Consider the following 23,168-nt stretch of genomic DNA (forward strand, 5'->3'; position numbering starts at 1 on the left):
AAGTTGGACCACTACCTCACTATTTACAAAAATAAACTCAAAATAGATCAATAACCTAAATATAAGATATCAAACATTGGATTTCTCAGAAGAAAACATAGGGGTAAATCTCCCATGACCTCCTGTGAACCAAAACATTTTAGATGTAATAGCCTACATACAAGCAACAACAAAAACAAGTAAATTGGATTTTGTCAAGATTAAAACCTTTTGTACAACCGGCAGACGAGTAGAAGAGTGAAAGATCAGCCCGTAGAAGGAGAACAATATCTGCAGATCATCGATCCGACAGGGTCTAGCATCCAGCACCCCGAACATAGCGAGAACGCTCACCACTCGACAACGACAAAAGACTTTTAAGTAGACTTGAAGTGACATGGTTTTCCAAGGCAGATGGCCAAATAACACATGCAAAGATGTTCCACATTATCAGCACATGGGGAAGGAGCTGTAACTCCAAACCACCGTGAAACACCACTTCAAACTACGAGGATGACGATAATTAAAAATAAATAAACACAATAACAAGGCTTGGTAGGGATGTGGAGAAAATGTAACCCTCAAATACTGTTACTGGAAATGGTACAACCACCACACTAGAAAATCCGCCGGCAGTTCCTGAAAGGCTAAACAGAATCCACAAGGCCCACCACTTCCACTTGTAAGGATATATATGGTTGCCTGTATACTCAAGGGAATTGAAAACTGTGTACACACACACACACACACACACAATGTTCATAGCAGCATCTGGTGAAGTTCACCAAGATTGTTATTGTTATTAAAAGAATGTATTTGCAATGAAGAAGTCATTGATCTTTGCCGTCTACCATGCGATCTCAACTTCATTTCCGTCACCAATGCCATAATTTCCAAGTACCGATCCTTCCTCTTTGTTTCCACTTGCCATATTCCAATCACCAATAACTATTGGTACATCTTGATAGCATGCCTGACAAATTTTAGAATGAATAGGCTGGTAGAATTCTTCAGGTTTTTCATCACTAGCTTTAGAGGTTGGCGTGTAAATTTGAATAAGACTCATATTAGCAAGTCTTCCTTGTAGGCATAGAGATATTATTCAGTCACAGACAGCAGTGTCAGTCCCAGCATGGACATATACACATGTGTCTTAGTAATAAGCCTGTGTGATTGTTTAATTTGAAGTGGCCAACTACCCATCAATTTCAGTTCACTAATGTCTAGAAGATCAGTATGCATTCTATTTCATTTTTGACAACTTCCAAATATTTTAGGCTCAAACTTCATACAGTCCACATTCTTATTACTAACAGATATTTGGAGTTGTTTCTTTTCATTTTGCATCATACACTGCAAGTGAATGAACATCTGAAAGCTTTACTCCATTCACATCATTGAGGCAGACTACCTTGAGTCTACTCCATTCACGTCATTGAGGCAGACTCTACCTGAAGTCTACTCCATTCACATCATTGAGGCAGACTCTGAGTCTACTCCATTCACACCATTGAGTCAGACTCTACCTGAGTCTACTCCTCACATCATTGAGGCAGACTCTACCTGAGTCTACTCCATTCACGTCATTGAGACAGACTCTACCTGGAGTCTACTCCATTCACATCATTGAGGCAGACTACCTTGAGTCTACTCCATTCACGTCATTGAGGCAGACTCTACCTGGATTCTACTCCATTCACGTCATTGAGGCAGACTCTACCTGGAGTCTACTCCATTCACATCATTGAGGCAGACTCTGAGTCTACTCCATTCGTGTCATTGAGGCAGACTCTTCCTTGAGTCTACTCCATTCACATCATTGAGGCAGACTCTGAGTCTACTCCATTCACACCATTGAGTCAGACTCTACCTGAGTCTACTCCTCACATCATTGAGGCAGACTCTACCTGAGTCTACTCCATTCACGTCATTGAGACAGACTCTACCTGGAGTCTACTCCATTCACATCATTGAGGCAGACTACCTTGAGTCTACTCCATTCACGTCATTGAGGCAGACTCTACCTGGATTCTACTCCATTCACGTCATTGAGGCAGACTCTACCTGGAGTCTACTCCATTCACATCATTGAGGCAGACTCTGAGTTTACTCCATTCACATCACTGAGGCAGACTCTACCCGAGTCTGCTCCATTCACATCATTGCGGCAGACTCTACCTGGAGTCTACTCCATTAATATAATTGCAGCAGACTATACCTGGAGTCTACTCCATTCACATAATTGTGGCAGACTCTACCTTGAGGAGGCAGCTCTTCTCCAGTCATAGTTTACCTGCCTTCCAACCCGAGGGCCTCATCTTCGGCACCAGGACAGACCAAGCCGCTGTTACTCATAGGCTTTCAGTGACTTTTTAAAAAAGATCATTTTATTTGGGGCTCTTACAGCTTTTATAAAAATCCATATATCAACTGTATCAAGCATATTGTACATCTGTTGCCATCATCACTTTCTAAACATTTACTTCCTATTTGAGCCCTTGGTACCAGCAACTCTTTTTCCCCTTCCTTCCCCCACTCTTTCACCCTCATGAACCCTTGGTTAATTATAAATTATTATTATTTTCTATCCTGAATTTGTTGTGTCGAGAGCTCTAATCTGTACCAGTACTAGCCAGATTTGTAAGGCAGAATTGGCGTCATGAAAGTGGGGTGGGGTGGGGGAGGGAGGAAGTATTAAAGAACTAGAGCAATATTGCATGTTTCATTAGTACTATACTGCACCCTGGCTGTTTTTTTCCTTCCTTGTGACCCTTCTGTGAGGGGATGTCCAGTTGTCTACAGATGGGTTTTGGGTCTCCACTTCACATCCCCTCATTTGCATTGATATGGTGGTTTATTTGGGGTCTTCTGATGCCTGACACCTGATCCTGTCAATACTTCATGATCACACAGGCTGATGTGCTTCTTCCATGTGGGCTTTGTTGCTTCTGAGCTAGATGTCCGCTTGTTTATCTTCAAGCCTTTAAGACCCCAGACGCTATACCTTTTTTATAGCCGGGCAGCAGCATCTTTCTTCACCACATTTGCTTATGCACCCATTTTGTCTTCAGTGATTGTGTCAGAAAGGTGAGCATCACAGAATGCCAGGTTATTAGAACAAAGTGTTCTTGCATTGAGGGAGTACTTGAGTAGAGGCCCAATGTCCGTCTGCTACCTTAATATTTATAATATAAATATATGTATCTATAGATAGACCTATATCCCTATTGTTATATACAAAAATGATCTAAAATGGCAAGGAAGGTATAGAATGCCTGGTGGGGGGCTTGATCAAGTGCAATGTAGCCAAGAGGAATTACTGAGAGCCAAATGAAGGTTGAACATGATAGTGGGACAGAAGCAAAGTAAAAGGAAATAGAGGAACAAACTAGGAGGCAAAGAGCATTTATAGAGGTTTAAATACTGTGACTAATTCTGATTCCTTCTTCCTAGCCTGTTCTTAATCTGAAAGGGTTGATGAAACCTATTCACCTTGGGTGACCTTGCTGGCATTTGAAACACAGGTGGCATAGCTTCCTAGCTTCCATCCCTACAATAACACACCAGCCACCACAGTAGAACGAGCTCACAGAGGACTGATGGATCAGGGCTGTTAGGAGGTTAAGATTGAGATGACATATTTGAAGGGCCTAGCAAAAGGTCTGGCACAGACAAGAAGCATCGGTATATATTAGTTCTGTTCCTCTCTCATTCCTTGTCTTTAAGTCATGAAGTTTCTTATAGTTCTGTCTAGAGAAGGGCAGAGGTCAGCATTTTCACATTTCCCCGAGTACTGGGAAGGCGGCCACTGCAGCTGTCACCCATGGGAGTAGATGGCAGCTTGCTCGACTCCAGAATCCAAAGAACCTGGGAATTAAGCAGTGAGTCTAAAATGCGAAAGGATGCATTTAGAGCTGGCCCTGGGCACTGCAAACAGTTTGTCCACTACTGAGGGACTGGATGTTGGAACTCACCCAGGAGTGCTGCAAAAGAAAAGCCTGCCCACCTGCTTCCACAAGATCAAGTCCAAACCTATCACCATCAAGTCAGTTCAGAGTCCCAGCCATCCTATGGGGCAGAGTGCAGCTGCTCCTTAGGGCTTTGAGACTATTCAGCATCGTGGGAAGAGACAGACTCATCCATCTCCTACAGAGCAGCCGGTGGATTTGAACCACCAACTCTGTGGTTTGCAGATCGATGCTTAACCAACTGCACCGTCAGAGCACCTTTCATAAGATCAGAGCCATTGAAAGCCCTATGGAACACAGGTCTATGGTGAACCACTTGTCTTAGTCATGACCCAGAACGGGTTTGAGGGCACCAGATTTAGGGGTGTGTGTCTGTGTGAAGAGAGTGTGCCTTTCCCAGCAGGGCAGACCCCTCGGCTAGTGACACTGAAGAGCATGTTTGTGCTGATCAATAGTTTTCTCTCTGCTCATCCACATCGCCTGGGCAACGTAACTCTGTCCCTAGGTAACCTTGTTAATAAGGGTATGAGCGTGTCCTAGGAGCCAGAGAATTTATAATAAAAACCTCATTCAGTTGCACAACATCATGACCATAACCAATGGCTCTGAAATGTTCACGTAAAAAATGCTGAATTGACTAATGTTTTGTTACATATTCTTTTTTTAAAATCATTTTATTGGGGGCTCGTACAATTCTTATCACAGTCCATACGTACATCCATTGTGTCAAGCACATATGTACATTTGTTGCCATCATCATTCTCAAAACAGTTGCCTTCTACTTGAGCCCTTAATATCTGCTACTCATTTCCCCTCTCTCCCCACTCCCCCTACCTCATGAACCCTTCATCATTTATATATTATTATTATTTTGTCATATATTACACTGTCCGACATCTCCCCCTACCCTCTTCTCTACTGTCCCTCCCCCAGGGAGGAAGCTTATATGTAGATTCCTGTAATCAGTTCCTCCTTTCTACCCCACATTCTCTTCACCCTCCAGGCATCACCACTCTCATCACTGGTTCTGAAGGAGTCATCTGTCCTGGATTCCCTGTGTTTCCAGTTGCTATCTGTACCAATGTATATCCTCTGGTCTAGCCAGATTTGCAAGGTAGAATTGGGATCATGATAGTGGCGGGGGTGGGTGGGGAGGAAGTATTTAAGAACTAGAGGAAAGTTATATGTTTCATCGTTGCTACCCTGCACCCTGACTGGTTCATCTCCTCCCCACAACCCCTAAGCAAGGGGTGTCCAGTTGGCTACCATTGGGCTTTGAGTCTCCACTCTGCACTCACCCACATTTTCAATGATATGATTTTTTGTTCCTTGATGCTTGATACCTGATCCCTTCGACAGCTTGTGGTCACACAGGCTGGTGTGCTTCTTCCATGTGGGCTTTGTTGCTTCTGAGCTAGATGGCCACTTGTTTATCTTCGAGCCTTTAAGACCCTCGATGCTATATCTTTTGATAGCCAGGCACCATCAGCTTTCTTCACCACATTTGCTTATGCACATGTTTGGCTTCATTGATGTCTGGTAACTGGTCCCTTCTGCACCTTGTGGTCAGACAGGCTCGTTTGTTTCTTCCATGTGGGCTTTGATGCTTCTCAGCTAGATGGCCAGTTGTTTATCTTCAAGCTTTTAAGACCCCAGATGCCATATCTTTTGATAGCTGGGCACCAGTTACATATTCTTGATACCACAATCAAACAATAAAACCAACAAGTCCCCAAAAAGAAATCACAATTGTAAAAAATCTCCTGTTCATTTACTCAGCAACTAAGAATTAACCGATAAAGAATATGAGCTCAGAGGCAGTGTAACTTTGAAGGTCACAACCATTCAAGGGCAGAGTCAAGAGGAACCTGTATGCAGCCAGCTCCAAACTCACATTAACCACCAAGGCCCGCTGCCTTCCAGTGGCTATAAATTCCATCATCTCACATGGTGGGGGCTGGGGTGGGGGTTACTGCAGCCAGTTCCTGGGGGGTGGTCTTGGAAGACAGCTCCCCCACATCAAGACCTGGTGTTTGACAAAAATTGCGCATGTCTCCATCTCTGCATCCTCTCTCCTTAACACAGCAGACTTCAGGGGGGGAGGGGGGTGGCTCCTCACCAACTCAAGTAGGTCCCTCAAAGGACTGGTAACATCTTGGGTTGGAATTTGCCCTTTGATGGGGGTGTTGAGAAGAGGAAGAGAGAAGGTTTTGTTGCATGTTGGTAGATGATTGACCAGGTGATTTCCATTTTCCTATTGTCCATCAGCTCTGCGTCATGGAGAAAAGTCTCCCACATGCTGAGGGTTTCCCCCAGAATCTTTATCAGACAACACTTACCCCGTCTTTCAGCAGCAGCAGCAGAGTGCTGGAGGGAGAGGCAGAAGAATATGCGGAACACCACCGGCTATTCATGGCCGAGAGGTGTGACAAACAAGCCTCCCAAGTGTGTTTGCTACCCGGGCCAAGGAGGGAAAATCATCTTTATTGGAAACATGCATTTGATAGCATCTGCAACCATTTAGCACGCATATTTATTTCATAACAACATGAGATCATGATGCCAAGATGATTAATGAGCTTTAACATTCTAGCACTCTTTTTGCATACATCTACAAATCGGCTGGGGAGATTAATGATCTGAGATGGGGTAAATGTGCGCGCTGGTTCCTTATTTTCAGCGGGGATCTCTTAGATGGGATGTATTGTTATCGTTGACAAGGTTGGAGACCATCGCAAACCCCACTAGACGCTTTCCAAACTAGCAGCACTGAATTATAGGAAAATAAATTCATTAAAAATATATAATACGCTTGTGTTTTCCCAATGGAAGATCTTGAAATAATCCTTAGACAGGGGGAGGAACAAGGAAAGAGGAGAGGGAATTTGAGCTGAAACTTCGGTGAAGAGGCTGAAAAAAAAAGCAACGTTAAACACATTTTTAAGGCTGTAGGATGATACTCCCTGTTGTAACTAACTACACAGGGCTAACTAAGGAATGCTATTGTCCATGCAGCACACTTCAGACGAAGGGACATCCCCCTGAACGCCACTTAGGAGAGTTGATGATGAACAGTTAAGGCACCATCCAACCTCTGAGAGAAACACGAGCCTCCTTACATTTCCACTCCCCTTCACCCCCCACCCCCCAAGCTTGTTGAGGAGTCACAGACAGTCATGGCCAAATGGGCCACAGAGTCTGACATGCTTCACTGACAGCTCTTGGCCTTGGCCGGGAACCCTGCTTTTGATTTGCCTCTTGAGGTGCGCTCAATGCCTGAGTGGTTTCTGGGCTGAGGTGGACACCTTGGGAGACATGCTATGAGTAACACAGCCAGGTGTGGGCAACTTGGACCAGTTAAAGCCTCAATGCTCTTCCCTGGGGACTGCTTCTTGCCAAACGATCCTAAAGGCCATGGCTAGGGGAGACCAGGCTAAAGGAATGGCATGGAGTGGGAGCATAAGATCCAGGTAAGCCCAAAGTCAAGACGCCTAGTGGTGTCTCTAGGTAAACATTCCTTGTCGTAGCCACACCTGAATTCCAGCATCAGAGGACAACCCACCTAGAAGAGCAGTACAATTGTCCTGGCCTAAAACACTTCTGTTGGAATCCGTTACATGACGTGTCACCAACAGGGACAACTTTACATGCAAGACTTCAGTGAAGGAGTCTCAATAGTCAGATGGAAGATTCTAGAATAACATAGTCAAATTCCGAGGATCAATTTCTAACAGGCCACAGGGGTAGCTATTTCGTGAAAAACAAAAGCGAACGAGTAGAAACTTCATCTTGACTATACAGGCTCCACTGCTGAATTGCCGTCTATGCATCTCACATTCATGAACTGGCTCAGCCACGCGGCTCCTCCCTCACCTTAGAGCCCATTTATCAATGGCCTCATCAAAGCAGGCCACAATGACTCCCCAGGCGAAGCTTTCCCCTTCCTGCCCTCATCGTTGGCACAGACTTGGCTCTGGACTTGCGAAGACCTCATGCCGACAAGAATGAGACGCTGCTCAGTCCCCCGCCACCTTCATGAAGATCGGCATGTGTGAGCCCATGACTGGCATGTGTGAGCTGCAGCACATGTGTTCATTCATTTTACATGGGCCTCCCTTGTCTTGACAGACCCTCTACTTTATCAGCCATGGCGTCCTTTTCAAGGGACTGGTCCTTCTGATAATGTGTCGAAAGTGAACAGGCCAACGTCTCCTCACCTGCTCTGCTACCGAGGTTTCTGACTGCAGGTCTCCTCCAGCTGAGTTCCTGCCCCTAAAACTCTCCAAACTGAGTCTGAGGAGCTCAGTCTGAAGCCTTGGCCACTTCCTTGCTGAGAAAGAAGGGGATGGATACGCACATGGGACCCCGGAACATGATAATCAAGAAGGTAAACTCTGGACAGTACGTGTTTTATTCAAAACAATCTTTGTCCTAATGGATGACCGTGGATTATTCAAAACAATCTTTGTCTTAATGGATGACCGTGGATTATTCAAAATAATCTTTGTCTTGATGGAAGACCAGGGAAATGTCACAGTCTTAAGACTCTTTTCTCTTAATTGTCAAAACATCCTTTCTTTCATAGAAGGTTGTTCTGAAATGTTTTTATTTTTTAGGCAAAAAGTGCTTACTGGCAACACAAGGGGGAGAGTTCTACTCCCATCATGTGGGAAAGCCATCCCTGACATTCGGTCACATTGTTGCTGTGGCTAGAGGCCATCGAGTCGCTTCTGACCCACAGAAACCTTATGCCAGCGGTTCTCAACCTGGGGGTCATGACCCCCCAACGACCCTTTCACAGGGGTAGCCTGATTCATAACAGTAGCAAAATGACAGTGATGAAATAGCAGCGAAAATAATATTATGATGGGGGTGGTCACCATCACATGAGGGACTCCATTCAAGGGTCGTGCATGGCAGGAGGAAGACTGGGAACTGCTGCTTATGCACAACATATGGTCATACACAGGATTTAATTTTCTAATAAAAAACTAGGATTATACTACATATGCTGCTGTTTAACCTGTCTTTCCATACTCAATAAGGAAATATAAACAGATTTAAGGCCAAAGAGAGATCTAGATTATAATTTTTCATGGCTACCTGTTCTATCCCATAAATGGGTCATAATTTCATTTGTAATCTCCCACTGAAGGAAGCTCCGTCGTTTGTAATCCATACGTTCTCCTCTGAGAAGAAATTGAACACAAGGGCAAGTAAAAAGGATTGCTAAAAATCACGAAAACCTTCCTGAACACAAATATCAAAATATCAAGCTCCTGTTTCCCAACATAAATGCAAACCAGGCCTGTACACCTCTTGTCTGGAAAACAGCTTTCACTGTAAATTAGGTGAGGACTTATGTTTAAGATCATCAACTTTGTATTCAACAGTTTAAACCACTCAGCAACCCCCCTAAGAGCACATCCCTCACCCACTCCCTGATTTCTCTCCTTCCTCTTAGGACCTACTACTCTCCAGTTGGCCAGGTTGACACTTGTCAACACACTACCCCATTGCTCTATCTTCCCTCCCTGGCTCCCACCCCTAGAAATCCCCACAGTCTGTTCCTTTTGCTAGGAAAGTTTTTTTCATATCTATTTTTCTTATAATGGTGGTCTCAGATACTATTTTTCCCTTTGTGACTGGCTAATTTCATTCCGTATAATGTTCTAAAACAATATGGAACGATGCAGGCATTTGCGTGTCTTCCTTGTGCAGGGCCGTGAGCATCTTTTCAGTACCATTACGATTTTAGCAAATGTGCAGCAAAGTCTCTACCCATTTTTATCGTAAAATTGGCTTTAGTGTTTACAGCTCTACTGACATATAATTCATGTAGCATGCAATTCAATGGTTTAGATATATTAAAGCAGGGGTCCTCAAACTTTTTAGGGGGCCAGTTCACTGTCCCTCAGACCACTGGAGGGCCGGACTATAGTTTAAAAAAACAAACAAACAACTATGAACAAATTCCTATGCACACTGCAGATATCTTATTTTGAAGTAAAAAAAAAAAACCAGGGCAAAAACACATGTGGCCCGCGAGCCATAGTTTGAGGACCCCTGTATTAAAGAGTTTTACAATAATCACTTTACCTATTCTTATACCTCATTACCCCTACAGCCTTCCCTGACATAACTTGAAGGAGCTAGTAACCTGGTTACTGTCTCTACAGATAGATCTGTCCTCTCATACAAAAAAAAAAAAAATCATACTAAAAATCTCCAACAGCAACAACAAAATAAAACACAGTACACTTCAATCCAAGAGAAAGCAGAAGGTGATGGAACGAGAACAAATTAAAAATGGGCCCAAGGGGAAAGCAAATGGCAATATTAAATGTTCACCTCCCTGTAGCTGCAGGACTCCATTTCCTTCCAGGTGGAGTTCTTGTCTCTCAGGCCCTGCTCTTTCATCGGTGCCACACCAACGGTGGCATCCTCAAGGGATGCACCGTGAGGGCCTTTCAAAAGGCCTCTGAGTTTGAGGAACAAAAGAACTCCGAAAGGGCCAGAGAAGGGCTCCAGGGTAGTCGGGGTACGGTTTTACTGAAAAATCACCATCAAACAGCCCCTGCTAACCACAAACAAGTAAGTGGGAACATGGGCATGATGGGAGAAAATCTCTTGGGTGCCACGTTCCTAAGCGTTTTCTCATCGGTGTATTTTTCAACCTTCTTAACACTTCTGAGTAAGTCTCTCTGACTGCCCTGGGTCCTGTGAGAAGCTCCATCAAGATTATGCCTCTTGGTCTTTAAAAGCTTGAGCAGCCCTCAGAGGTACCACTACTGGCCTCTCCCGTCAGCAGAACAAAGGGGGACAATGGAAGACACATGGAAACAATTCTTCCACTTGGCCAATGGACCCAGCAAACACCATTCTCCACCCCTCTCAGGGCCTAAGCACCACACAGTGCCCCTACCGTGCCTGGTGGCTCTGAGAAGGGTCCCATTAGAAGGTCCTAAATAGAGTGAGAAAAATGGGAACAAAACTCAAAATCATTAGAGATCAGGCTTACTGGCTGCATAGACACAACCTGAGCTTCCCAAGGCTTATACGCCGAATTACCCTTCAGATTTGGAATTGAACTCATCCCAGGATACAACAATCAACCCGTTTAACACCAAAAGGGCATCATTTACCTACAGACTAAATTCAGAGGGTTAGGAAAGACGGAGGAGGAGTGGAAACAGGAAACAGCGGAGGAAGAGGGATGTGTGGTCTTGCATCGGGGGAATTGTAATGGATGAGTTGAAGCACATGCGCATGAATTATTGAATGTAAGACGGATGATCTCTGTTTAAGTCTTTACCTAATTTATAATAAAAGATAACTAAAAAAAGAAGATTATCCCTATAGAATCCCCACCCCCAAACAGGTACGACCTCTTTGTCTTGAATCTAACTGGCCCAATAGATTTCCTTGGAAGCCACTCTTTGGATTAGACTTTTTTTAAAAAACAACAACAAACAAACACCTGGGGCGACTAAGACAAGTATATTTCTAGGAGAATCTGTCTGCAGCCATGTACTGTGCGAAGAGAAATGTTTAAAAATGCTTTACTGGGAATAAATCCATGCCTGTATGATGAGAAACTGACTTACCCTCCCCTCTCCCTCTCTGTGCTACCTAGAGACTTCCACCTGTGATTTTTTATTCAAATGTGGTTGGTTTTGTTACATGCTGGCTGTCGAGTTCAGGCCAACTCATAGCCACTGCATGTGCAACAGGAGGAGGCTAAGTGCACAGGGTTAGGCAGGGCTAGGACCGCCCGGTCCTGCCCCGTCTTCACAAGCGCTGTTTGTTGGAACCCATTGCTGCAGTCACTGTGTCAATCTATCCAGTGGAGAGTCTTTATCTTTTTCCCTCACCTTCTTCTTTACCAAACACGATGTGCTCTTCCCAACACCAGTCTTTCCTGACGGCTTGTCAAATTACATGCAATGAAGTCTCCCTCTTTGAAGGAGTACTCTATTCCACCTACATGTCTCCCAAGGTATGTTAGTTTGCTATGAGACGCGACTCTGCTTAATTTGATACTATTTGAATTTCAATCTGTCTCTGTCGATTCAAATGATATTTATTTAGTTTACTTAATTAATTACTTTATTTATTTAATCAGATCAATCTCTTTGGGGTGTAGCAAAAAGATCCTCCTGGCTGCTGATTTCAGAAGCTGGGATTTGGTTCATCAGAGAGCAGATGTTCATCAAGAACACGCTGATGCTTTCTTTCACCTGGCCGGCACAATCCACTTATTTTATTATCTGGCTTGTAACTTCTTCATCGGGAACTCCATCGAGTTCTTGTATGCTGTCCCACTGCCAGGCACTAAAAGAAGAATTTAGATCAGGCAAAGCACTAAAAAAGAATACATCTGGAATCTAGATTCTTATTGGTACCGAAAAAGAACACATCTGGTATCTAGACTCTATAAGGTTTTACTCTTACACTTTCATCTTCATGGATGAGTTCTTGGTATTGATGGGCATTAGGGCTTTGAACGCAGAACTTCCTCAGATACACGCTGAAGGATTTGATACATTTCTATGGCTACAGCATCCGGTTCACAAAACTCAACCAAGCCACTCATTTGTAGTCAGCATTAATGAAAGCACCCCAAGTTCCCCGCTGTCTCTGTGTGGCTCAGAAGCTCTCGTCCCATAACGAGTGCTTACAAGGGTTCTCTGTTAATCTGGTATGCTGTGTTTTGACGGGTGGGAGTAAGGGTGAGTTGAAGAACACATAGGAAGGCTGTATCCTGGAGGACACAGAGATTAAAATAATTTTTTAAGACAAAACTGAGTTTAACCTGAACCCCAAACCAAGACCATCAAGTTACTTGGACTCCCTGTGTAAGAGTTTCCGGGGCTCTGACTCTTCATGGGAGCAGACCACCTCATATTTCTCCCAAGGAGAGGCTGGTGGGGGTTAAACCACCGACCACGGGCTAGTGGTTGGTCCAATGCTTACCTGTCAGCCCCACAGAGCTACTGGTGCTGATAGTGGGAGTGGAAAAAAGTAAAGGGTATGTGACACCAAAGCTCAAACAAAAGAAAAAGTAGACAACTTGGACCTCATCAAAATGTGAAAAGAGTCACATAAACCCTTGGACCACATACCCAAGGTCAGTGAGCGAAACTGACTGGCCTCTCCTTGGGAGACAGAGAAGGCTGTCCAGTTATGAACAAATAATGAACACATCAGTATTGGAAGAAGTACCCCCAGAAGACTCCTTAGAAGTGAGGATATGTTATGGGGGTTGGAGGGCAGCCCCGTAGAAGGACATCAGTTACTTGATGGAGGGTTAACTAAAGCAGAACTTTGCAACCAGATGGGTTGATTCAGTGGCTGCAACAATAGGCTCAGACACAACAGCGAGTGTAAGGATGGGCCCGAACTGGGCAGTGTCCGGTCTTCTGGTACAGAGCACCCTGTCCGGTCCTCTGGTACAGAGCACAGAATGCACCGCAGGTCTGGAACAACAGCTGCTCTGTCTGTCTTTATATGGTATCTAATCTCTGACTTCTCTGAATAATTGTTGACATGACTGGAAACTGGATCGCTTAATTGGTGAATAGCAGGAAACAGAAAATCACTCTTCAAAAGAAAAGCAAAAGAAAGAAAGAACATTCTCAGCGGGCAGTGTAAAACATGAAAAAAAAGGATAAATTATCAAGGGTTCATAAGGGAGGGAGGGTGGGGGAGGGGGGAAATGAGCTGATACCAGGGCCTCAAGTAGAAAGAAAATGTTTTGAAAACGATGGAAACAAGGAGTTGATGCTAGGGGCTTAGGTGGAGAGCAAATGTTTTGAGAATGATGAGGGTAATGAATGCACAAATGTGCTTTACACAATTGATGTATGTATGGATTGTGATAAGAGTTGTATGAATCCCTAATAAAATGATAAAAATTGATTAATTAAATTATATATTTTTAAAAGAAATAAAATGATGGAAACGTATGCTTGACACCATAGATGTGCGTATGGATTGTGACAAGAGCTGTCAGAGGCCCCCATAAAATAATTTTTTTACAAACAAAGTAAGAAAATATTCTGCGCATCAAAAGACACTCTCATGAAAGTGAAAAGGCATCCAACAGAATGCAAGCACAGATTTTCAGACATATATCTGGTAAAGGTTTCCTATGCAGAATATATGACTCGACAGCCCAAAGATAAACTATCAAATTTAACAATGGACCATGGGCTTGAATGGCTCTCTCTCCAAAGGAGGGATACACACTGGGAAATGAAACCACGGACAGTGGTTTTATGCCATTAGTCACGGGAGAGATGCAAACCCCAAGCAGCACTGGGCACAGCATCCCCCCCTTGAGATGGCTAGTCTCAGGAAAACAGAAGCCACTGGGGGTTGCAAAGGACGTGGGGGGATTAAAACCTCCATCCAGGGGTGGCAGGGATACCAAAATGGCCCTATCATTGTGGAAACCAATTGGACTATTCTTCAAAGAGTTCAACATAAGATTACTACAGAGCCCAGCACGTCCACCCCTGGGTACACAGTTAAAAATTGCTGAAAGCAGGAAGTCAAACAGGTACTTGCATCCCCAGTCCACATTGTTCCTTTCAGCATGTAAAGTTGAGCCAGGCTGGCTTCCTGGGGTGGGAGATGGGAACAGAGGTCAGCAATAAATGGGCATGAGAGATATTACCGGGATGATGAATGTGTTCTACCATAGATTCGTGGGTTGGTTGCACGACTTTTTTTAATGCACTAAAACCCACTGAATTGTCTACTTGGGAAGAGGGAATTACATGACTGGTCAAATGTGCCTCCATGAAGTCCTTTGTCAATAAAAGCTCCGCAGGTGGCTCTGATACACCCATAGACTTGGGGACCCCCGAATCCTAGTACACTTATCTCCCTACAGGGAGAGGGAAAAACTGAAGCACTGATGTCAAGGGTTCAAGCAGAATGCAAATGTTTTGAAAAGGATGATGGCAACCTATGGATAAATGTGCTTGACACAATGGATGTATGGATTGTGATAAGAGTTGGACGAGCCCCCAATAACATGATTTTTTTTAAAAAAAAGGAAACTGGAAGCCAGGCAGGGAAATGATTCACCCAGGGTCGCAGGGTGAGTGCATCCACAGCCAGAACCCCTCCGATCGGTCTTGAGCCAAAGGAAACGGAGGGATGGGCGATGACCTGGTGAATGAGCCAGAGGGTTTAGCCAACCCCAATGAGTCAATCCCCACTAACGCCTTTCCCCATTTGAAGAGCAGGAAGTTCCCTTGTTTTGCATCCATAGAACAGGAAAGGGGCTCAGGAAGCAGCTGTGGGGCAGGAGATGGGCTACAGATTGGGAGCCTGGAGCCCCGAGCTTCCACCCTCGCCCTGAGAATTCATGGTGTCGCTGGGCAAGTCATTTCACTTCCTTGACTTTGATCTTGTTCTTCTGTAAGTGGAACTGATCACTTCATCCTCCCAGGAATGCCGGGGGCCTCATAAGGAAGATGTTGACTAATCCAGGAAAGAGATGAGTCCAGATGCCTTCCTTCCTGCCTTATCTGAAGCCGCAAATGTCCAGGCCAACCTGCTGATCGGCACGCTACAGCCAGAGCATCCCTTCCAGCCACTAGGCATTCTCATGTGTACCTTTCCCTAGTCCCTGACCCAGTCACCACTGTCCCTGCCCAATCCTGTTCCCAGCCCCAGCCTGATCCAAGGCTTGTAGGGGTCTTCTGGAAAGGCGGGCACAAGGTTGTATTCCTTTTCAGATTAGAGATTCCTCAGATTGGGAATAATACAGATCTGAAAACTAACAACCTTCCGAGTGGCCACTGATGCATCAAGCCCTGGTCTGAGTGTGGTACTGTTACAAGCTCAAGAGAATGCACAACATCCTGTAATATATCTCCGTAGAACATCTTTGCCAAGGGAAAGAAATCTGTCTTCCATCGAAGCGGAATGCTTGGTAATTGTTTGGGCCTTGGATAAACTCAGGCTATACGTTTGTGGCCAGCTGTTTACATTGTGGACTAATCACACCACTCTGATGGATGTGAAGCCGGACTGTGGGACAGGAAGGGAGCTACAGAGATGGAGCGGTGACATCAACACTCCCAGGGAGACATGCCACCCATGTCGGGCCAGGGGACCACTTCGTCCAAGAAACAAACACCAGTATCTCCTGAATTGGACTCATCTACATTTTAGCTGGGTGTTGAATGTTTAGCCAATGACCCTGTGCGATCAAATAAGAAGGTCAGGGAGTGAAAGGAGAAGGTATGAAGGGAATTCCTCCACTTGGGCTACGTTTGTTTGCTCTGCGACATCCAAGAAGCAGCTGATGTCTTTGAGGAACCGCTGGGTTGCATTCACCAGTTGGCTCTTGGTAGCTGCACTAGACAGTGACTGGCGGGCATTCTTTTTATGCAAGGGCACTGTGGACAGACAAAAAGACAAAAGAAACAGAAGCTTGCTGCTCATGACAGAAAGTGGGCTTGGGCCAAGAGAGGGAGCGGACGCGTAACTCGGGAGGATTTTGTTCAGAGAGGTGTTAAAGACTTGTTGAAAACATAATGTCAAGCAGCAGCACGGGGAAAATGCGAACAGAAGGGGTGTGTGCACAGTGGAACAGGGCTGCAGCAGGAAACCTATGAAGACACACAAAGCGTGGAAGGATAAATAATAAATACAGGAGTAGCCAGTGCACAGGTCAGCAGAGCAAATATCCCTCGCCCTGGGATTCAATGATGGCTTCCCACCAAACCCAAACCAACGCTCCTGAGTGGATGCCAATGCTCCCGAGTGGATGCCAATGCTCCTGAGTGGACGCCAGCGGCGAGCCACCCATCAGACGGGGCAGCACTGCCCCCACGAGGGCTCAGGCGCAGGCAGTCTCCTCTCTCACCTACGGCACAGCTGGTGGCTTCCCTGGGCTGAATGCTTAATCCACCGCGCCACTATCTTTGATGGCTTCGGAACCCCAGGAATAGCCCCAGGTAGCTGCCGAGAGGAGCTGGCTCCAGGAGGCTTTCCCTCGGTGTCCACATCCAGTTCCAGGTGGAGTGCCTTCCTACCTCGGTCTCTTTGTCCTCCCCGCCCCCCACTCAGATGTCAGTAAAGAAATTCCAAACCACAAGGAGAAAGAAAGGTGAGGCAAGACATCAGCAAACAAAGTATTTTAGCAACCTTGGCTATGAAGGAAAGCAGACCCGCAGTTGTGGTGGGACCTGTCACAAACGTACCCTACACAGTGGAACAAAGCTCCATCCTTGGACACAGTCCTTTGATGACAAGCGGAGGTAAGGTACGAGCTGGGAAACAAGCTAGCAGACCCTGCAGGTCCCATTGTCCACTCAGTGCAGCCAGATGGCTGGTGCGCACTGACCCCTCTCTCCAAGCAGACAGGAGCTTCGCTTTCTGGAGAGAGTGGAGAGAAAGAGGGGCTACAGCCTCAGGGTTCCCAGAATGCACGTGTCCACCTCTGCAGGCAAGAGATGAGAGGATTCTTCTCTGGACAAACGGAATGTCCTCAGAACAAAGACATCCCTATGCTGACATATTGGGATGGGGCTTCAACACAAAGGCCAGATCAAAACCTGCTCCCCCTTGAAGAAAGCGCCCCAGCCAGCGACCTGTTCCAGAGACAGGGGTGGGGATGGGGTTCTCAACCTGCTTCTCAGTACCTCACTCTCAAATACAAACCCAGGATGAAGGCCAGCAGACCCTCCTGAGGGAAGTCTCTGTTATGAAAAGCAGAGTCACAGCTAGCCTGACTCAAGGAGGGAGGGCGAGAGGGATGCAGAGAAAGCAAGAACTTAAAAACAAACAAACACATTATCGCACTCTTAGCAAATAACTAAAGAGAGTACATCTATCCAAAAGAACACTAGCATTAAACGAGAATAAGAAAGTTCTTGGAAATCATCTGATCACATAGATGATATAGTCCAACCTAAAAAACAGACCGGCACAGCCCCCAGAATGTAAACCCCAAAGTCAAAAGAAAGAAACGTGGTAGAGAAAAGACGAGAAGAGACTCAATCTACATGGAGAGATTACAGGCAGGGAAGTGAGGCCAGGTTGGGGGTGGAATGTTTAAGAGTACAAAATCCACAAAGAAAAGACGTTCCAGATATTAAAAACAAACCCCTGAGAAACTTGAGGGAACAACCCAAGTACAAGTTTCTACCCCAAAGGGTTCATTGTAAAATATGTATAGGGTATAATGCACAGACAAAATCCCCTCACAAGGCCACCGGCAAAACACCCCATTGTCAAGCATGGGTTCAGCACAGGCTAAGAGAAGAGCCGCCCAGCTTCCCAGGGGAAGAGGCAGGTTACAAAGCACGGAGAGTCCAAATGGCGTTGGTCTTCTCCCAAGAAGTCTGAAAGACAATGATCCAATGCGTTCCACATTCTGAGAGGCAAATGACTTCCAACACAGGTATCTGAAACTAGCTTAACAACAAATCATATGTGGGGTAGAACAAACGTATTTTTTAGATATCCAACAACTAAAAAGAAAATGTTTCCCTTGTCCCTTTTCTTTGAAAATTACTGGACGCTGTGTTTCAGGGAAGCAAGAGAAAACCCCACAGCAGTAAATACAAGATGTGAATACAGAGTTCTCATGTTGCTAGATGGGAGGAGCTGGGTGGTGAACTGACGGGAGAAGAGAGATCACTTTTAAATGGCAGCCAGAGGCAACGGAGCAAGGAGAATCAGAATGGCTTGGGAGAAAGAGAAGTCTCTCTTCTCCTGTGAAGAGTCCCCCTTGGAACCCCACAGGGGCACTTCTATCCTGCCCGGTAGGGTCACCGTGAGTCAGAACCCACTCACTGGCAGTGAGTTGGGTGTTGGCTTTTGGTCTTTTCACAAAGCCATCCGATGTGTCTGAGACTTGGAAAAATTGAGAGATGTCAAACAGATATATTGAATATTTAGACGGTATATACTGATATATTGAATTATTTAGACTGAAGTAAATAGCATTTTTCATTGCCATAAAAATGCAATCCATGACTGCTTTAACGTTCTCTTACACTTGTATGGGAAGAATATAGAAAGGGGAGTGAGACCAGGTGGACGTGGAGGTTGGTCTCTGAGGGCAAAACCCACAATTAGTTTAGAAGTCAATAAGGAATATGCCCGACAGTTGTCAAAAGGCGGTAAATCTTAAAAAAAACAAAACAACAACAACAAGAAAACACACGCAAAAAACAACCTAGCTCAGGAAGTCAAAGAGAGTTGCTTCTGTGGAGTGGAGGGCGGGGTTCTGTTTTTCATTATAAGCCTTGTCCAACGATTCAATTTTTAAATTACATGCATGTGCTCATAAATGAAAGTTAATTTTAGAAAGGAAAAAGAAAGGAAACCAGATTTTCAAGACGGATCAATTAGGATGTGATTAGGTTAAACATAAATTGATAGGAGCGGGCACAGAACATGAGGACAAGGTTACTTACTTGCAAGCAGCCGCATTTCATACAGTTGCGCATTTATGGGTTATAAGGAAAACACGGAGCTAACTAGTTTATATGTAATGACCCGAATATACATTTATATACCTTAAGTATTTAATAAATAAGCGCCAGTGGATAATGTATAAGGCGGCCAGCTTCCTCTTGGCATCAAAAAAAAAAAGTTTTCAAGTGTCAGGTGTCTGAGCTTAAAAGAGCAGCCCACTAAGTCGATAGTGTGGATGACCCAAAGAGGCATAAACAGGATGAATAGGGAAAGCCAAAATGTAAATGACCTACAAATGAAAGCTTGTGACTTTGAATTAAATTTTCAAAAGTGCCATCTTAAAAAAAATATTTTAGGAGCGGATATTAAGGGCTCAAGTAGAAGGCAAATGTTTTGAGAATGATGATGGCAACAAATGTACATACGTGCTTGACACAACGGATGAATGGATGGATTGTGATAAGAATTGTACGAGCCCCCAATAAAATAATTCTTAAAGCCCCCTCACCCCCAACATTTTAGTGTCCTATTGGTGTGTGTGTGTGTTGTGTGTGTCTGTGATTAGACTGTATGGCCCATAACAAAGTATGAGCAGCCTTGAGAAAAACGGGCATCTCAGAATACTTGGGCTCATGTGGGTGTGTGCACAGATACAGAACAAGGAATTGCGCTGTGGTCTAAAATCAAGAAAGATGTGTGTGGGGCCGTATCCTCTCACCAGACATATACAATTGGTGTGCTGAGAAGATAATCAGAGAAGTCGGATTACATGATTGAAGGTACCGGAAGTCAGAATCGGGTGGAGGAAGGTTTTTTAATCGCCTGCGCTATTCAGATGACCCAACCTTGCTTGCTGTGAGGAGGACTTGAGGCCCTTGCTGAAGGCCAAGGATCGCAGCCTTCAGGACGGATTACAACTCAATGTCAAGAAGACCCTAATCCTCACGACCGGACCAACACATAGCCTCTTCATATACAGAGAAAAGATTAAAGTTGTCAAAGATTTCATCGTGCTTGGACCCACAATCGCACCTCATAGAAGCAGGAGTCAAGAGATCAAATGACTCACTGCATCGGTAACTGTGGCAGAAGACCTCTTTACGGTGCTGAAAACCAAGGAGGAAACTTTAAGGACCATGTGGTGCCTGAGCCAAGCCATGGTATTTTTCATTGCCTCGTAGGCATATAAACGTTTACCGTTGCATAAGGAAGCCAAAGATGCATTGATGCCTTTGAATTATGCCGGTGAGGATTCCTGAAAGTATCACGAACTGTCAAGAGACCAAAGACTTCTGTCTTGGAAGACGTACAGCCAGCGTGTTCCTAGGAGAGTTCATCTCATGTACGTTGGACAAGTTGTCGGGACAGACCAGTCCCTGGAAAAGGACATCATGCTTGGTCAAGAAGAGGGGCAGCGACAAAGAGGAAGCCCCCGTACAAGAAGGGCTGACAGAGTGCCCGCAGCAATGGCTCAAATATAAGAACACGGGTAAGGATGGCCCAGGACCAGGGCGTGTTTCGTTCTGTTCTATATTGGGTGGCGATTAGTCAGGACCGACTTGATGGCACCCAACAACTACAGTGCTCTATTGGGAGAAATATGAGGCTGTCTAGTTCTGTAAGGATGTAAAGTCCCAGAAGCCCAGAGGGGTAGCCGTCCTCTTTCCGAGAGAGTCACTAACAGAGAGAGCAGACTTGGTGATAGTGAGATTGGGATTCGGCTTCACTGTTATGTCAAAGGCACCTGGTGGTGTAGTGGGTAACAGAGAAGCCAACCGTCAACTCAGCAGTTCAAACCCACCAGCAACTCCAAGGGAGAAAGATGAGGCTGGAAGGACTTTTATCCTCATACGCCCTATAGAGGGTCACTGTGAGCGAGGAAGGATTCAGTGGTGCCTTTGGTGTTGGTGACAGCTATAAAAAAGGAGACCCGGCCTGTGTGATCACGAAGTGTCTAAGGGATCAGGTAACAGGCACCAAGGACTAAAAAAATCAAATCATTGTGAATGAGAGGGAGTACAGATTGGGGGCCCAACACCTATCTGTAAGGCAACTGGACAGCCCCTTATTGAAGAGTCATGGGTAGGAGCCGGGCCAGTCAGACAACTATGAAACATACAACTTTCCTCTCATTCCTAAATGCTTCCCCCAACCCCTGACTATCATGATCCAATTCTACCTTACAAATCTGGCTAGACCAGAGGATTTACACTGGTACAGAGATGAACTGGAAACACAGGGAATCCAGGACAGATGATCCCTTCAGTACCAGTGCTGAGAGTGGCGATACTGGGAGGGTGGAGAGAAGTCGGATCACTACAAGTCAACATCCACTTGATGGAAATGGGTAAACTCCTTCAAGTCTTGGTAGCACAATGGATTAAGCAGTGGGTGGGCAAGGGTAAGGCTGGTGGCTGGAGTCAACCAGAGGCAGTCCACTTTTGTAAAGACTCAAGTCCCCAAACACCTCCGGGGTAGTTCCATTATGTCTAATAGAGACCAGTCGCTACCAAAACACATCACGCTTCCTAAGGTCGAGGGGCAGCAAAAAAGAGGCAGGTCCTCAGGGGATGGATGGACACAGTGGCTGTAACCAGGGGCTTCAACATAAGAACAATTGTGAGGATGGCGCAGGACCCGGGGGTTTCCTTCTGCTGGACACAGGGTCGCTACAAGTTGGAACTGACTCGACAGTGCCTAACGAAACGTCTCCACACCAGTGGGCAACCCAATCCTCACAGCCCTTGAGGGATGTGAATGGTTAACCCAGTCAGTTCTTAACCAAAAGACTGGAGCCGCAAGTCCACCAAGAAGTGCCTCCGAGGAAAGTACTGGCGGTCTACTTCTGGAAAAAGAGTCCCAGAACACCTTCCGGGCACCCTTGCTACGTGGACACACATGGATTCACTGCGAGTTGGTGTGACTCCATGGCAACTGATTGCTGAAATGTTCTTGGGGGTCCAATGTGCATTTGCTTTGGGGAAAGTTGGGCGAGGAGGTGCTAAGTACATGGAGGGGCATTCTTCCACCGCTCTGGTCACTGGTGCTACTACCTCATTCTGAACCCACAGGCAGGAGGAAATCAACCAGCTGAAAAAATAAGAAAGTGAATTTCCATCACTCCTCCCTTGCCAAAGGGAAGCTAGAGACATGTCCTGCGGTACAGGAAAGGATGAATCCAAAGCAAGAGCTAAGAAAGTGTCAGAGAGCACTAGGAAGGCAGTGTATAACTAGACTCTATGATTCTATAGGTGCCCTGGTGGTGTGGTGGGTTCTGCTTTGGGAAGCTAACTGCCAAGTCAGCAGTTCCAACCCTGTAGGCACTCTGAGGGAGAAAGATGAGGCTTTCTACTTCCATAAAGAGTTTGTCTTGGAAACCCCAGGGGACAGTTCTACTCTGTCCCACAGGGTCGTTATGAGTTGGAATCCACTCATTGGCAGTGGGTCGAGTCGAGCTGATGATTCTATGTCCTTAGGTTTTATGTCAACTTGGATCTGTATGAACGTGTAGGGGTGGAGTCCCACCAATCCATCAGGTCACAGCCTGCTGATGCCTCCTGAGAGGTGTGGTCTTTTTATAAGAGAGACAATGGGGACCCCTCCCTTCTCTCTCTGCCCCTTCACATGCCTGCTTGCTGGGACTCTTTGCCTGTCTCCATGTGGGTCGCCTGACCTTGAGACATGCCGCTGCCCTGCCATGTTTCCACCAGAACTTGGAAACACTTTGTACCAACCAGCCTGTGGTCTCCCTGCATCCTGCTTCCACGTTCT

The 23,168-nt window shown here is 45.5% G+C and overlaps 1 protein-coding gene and 1 non-coding gene across 2 annotated transcripts in view; both read right to left on the reverse strand.

Moving 5' to 3' along the window:
• The window catches only part of THSD4 (thrombospondin type 1 domain containing 4), a 726,614-nt gene that overhangs the window by 488,855 nt on the left and 214,591 nt on the right, over window positions 1-23,168 (reverse strand). The gene's annotated exons all lie outside the window — the stretch shown is intronic.
• On the reverse strand, window positions 9,624-9,728 carry LOC142431159 (U6 spliceosomal RNA). Its single transcript, XR_012780717.1, has one exon. It is a non-coding gene; the product is annotated as a U6 spliceosomal RNA (small nuclear RNA).

The sequence above is a fragment of the Tenrec ecaudatus genome, chromosome 17, assembly GCF_050624435.1.
Source record: "Tenrec ecaudatus isolate mTenEca1 chromosome 17, mTenEca1.hap1, whole genome shotgun sequence".
NCBI lineage: Eukaryota > Metazoa > Chordata > Mammalia > Afrosoricida > Tenrecidae > Tenrec > Tenrec ecaudatus.